The sequence below is a fragment of the Cornus florida genome, unplaced genomic scaffold, assembly GCF_030987335.1.
Source record: "Cornus florida cultivar Cherokee Brave unplaced genomic scaffold, ASM3098733v1 CherokeeBrave_3.0.0_Hap2_scaffold_26, whole genome shotgun sequence".
In the NCBI taxonomy this organism is placed as follows: Eukaryota; Viridiplantae; Streptophyta; class Magnoliopsida; order Cornales; family Cornaceae; genus Cornus; species Cornus florida.
In genome coordinates, this window is record NW_026775760.1 from 1 (window position 1) to 2,500 (window position 2,500).

Sequence of the window (2,500 nt, forward strand, 5' to 3'; positions counted from 1 at the left end):
GCGTACGCCCGCCGTCCGTTTGCCGACCCGCAGTAGGGGCCTTCCGGCCCCCAAAGGCACGTGTCGTTGGCCGAGCCCCGCGGCGGACTTGCCGCGCGGGCCGCCTTGAAGTACAATTCCTATCGAGCGGCGGGTAGAAATCCTTTGCAGACGACTTAAATACGCGACAGGGTATTGTAAGTGGCAGAGTGGCCTTGCTGCCACGATCCACTGAGATTCAGCCCTTCGTCGCTCCGATTCGTCCTCCCCCCCTCCAACGTTCATTCAACCGCCCCGGGTCCCGAAGAGCTGGGCAACACCGTGCCACACCACGACACAAGTGTTCCAGGTTAACCGAGGCGCGCACCGGCGCCCACCCATTCATTCAACTCGCTCGAGTCCCGCGGAGAAGCTTTACCTCGCGCACACGAGTGTCCAAAAAAAAAAATAAAGTTCGGAGTTTGGGTTCGGAAATTTTATGGGAGCTTCCTAGAAGCCTAAGAAGTGTTTTGCTCGAGACGGATTTCGATTCGGTGGTACCCGAGTTAATTTTGCCATTATGACTCCGCGCCCGCACGCTCAAGCACCCCGACGTGCACACCGGCGCGCACGTGGGCACCGTATGCTAAAAAATGAAGTTCGGAGTTTGGGTTCGGAAAATTTTATGGGAGCTTCCTAGAAGCCTAAGAAGTGTTTTGCTCGAGACGGATTTCGATTTGGAGGTCCCCCGAGTTAATTTTGCCCATTACGACTCCTCGCCCGCACGCTCGTGCACCCCGGCGTGCACGTGGGCATTGTATGCTAAAAAATGAAGTGTGGAGTTTGGGTTCGGAAATTTTATGGGAGCTTCCTAGAAGCCTAAGAAATGCTTTGCTCGAGACGGATTTTGATTTGGAGGTCCCACGAGTTAGTTTTGGCCCATTATGACTCCTCGCCCGCACGCTCAAGCACCCCGGCGTGCACGTGGTCATCGTATGCTAAAAAATGAAGTTTGGAGTTTGGGTTTGAAAATTTTATGCGAGCTTCCTAGAAGCCTAAGAAATGCTTTGCTCGAGACGAATTTCGATTTGGAGGTCCCCCGAGTTAATTTTGCCCATTATGACTCCTCGTCCGCACGCTCGTGCACCCCGACGTGCACGTGGGCATCGTATGCTAAAAAATGAAGTTTGGAGTTTGGGTTTGAAAATTTTATGGGAGCTTCCTAGAAGACTAAGAAATGCTTTGCTCGAGACGGATTTCGATTTGGAGGTCCCCCGAGTTAATTTTGCCCATTATGACTCCTCGCCCGCACGCTCGTGCACCCCGGCGTGCACGTGGGCATCGTTGGCTAAAAAATGAAGTTTGGAGTTTGGGTTTGAAAATTTTATGGGAGCTTCCTAGAAGCCTAAGAAGTGCTTTGCTCGAGACGGATTTCGATTTGGAGGTCCCCCGAGTTAATTTTGCCCATTATGACTCCTCGCCCGCACGCTTAAGCACCCCCGCGTGCACGTGGGCATTGTGTGCTAAAAAATGAAGTTTGGAGTTTGGGTTTGAAAATTTTATGGGAGCTTCCTAGAAGCCTAAGAAATGCTTTGCTCGAGACGGATTTCGATTTGGAGGTCCCCCGAGTTAAGTTTGCCCTTTATGACTCCTCGCCCGCATGCTCGTGCACACCGGCGTGCACGTGGGCATCGTATGCTAAAAAATGAAGTTTGGAGTTTGGGTTTGAAAATTTTACGGGAACTTCCTAGAAGCCTAAGAAATGCTTTGCTCGAGACGGATTTCGATTTGGAGGTCCGCCGTGTTAATTTTGCCAATTACGGCTCCTCGCCCGCACGCTCGTGCACCCCGACGTGCACACCGGCGCGCACGTGGGCATCGTATGCTAAAAAATGAAGTTTGGAGTTTGGGTTTGAAAATTTTACGGGAACTTCCTAGAAGCCTAAGAAATGCTTTGCTCGAGACGGATTTCGATTTGGAGGTCCCCCGAGTTAATTTTGCCCATTACGACTCCTCGCCCGCACGCTCGTGCACCCCGGCGTGCACGTGGGCATAGTATGCTAAAAAATGAAGTTTGGAGTTTGGGTTCGGAAATTTTATGGGAGCTTCCTAGAAGCCTAAGAACTGCTTTGCTCGAGACGGATTTTGATTTGGAGATCCCCCGAGTTAGTTTTGCCCATTATGACTCCTCCCCCGCACGCTCAAGCACCCCCGCGTGCACGGGGGCATCGTATGCTAAAAAATGAAGTTTGGAGTTTGGGTTTGGAAATTTTATGGGAGCTTCCTAGAAGCCTAAGAAGTGCTTTGCTCGAGACGGATTTCGATTTGGAGGTCCCCCGAGTTAATTTTGCCCATTATGACTCCTCGCCCGCACGCTTAAGCACCCCCGCGTGCACGTGGGCATTGTGTGCTAAAAAATGAAGTTTGGAGTTTGGGTTTGAAAATTTTACGGGAACTTCCTAGAAGCCTAAGAAATGCTTTGCTCGAGACGGATTTCGATTTGGAGGTCCCCCGAGTTAATTTTGCCCATTACGACTCCTCG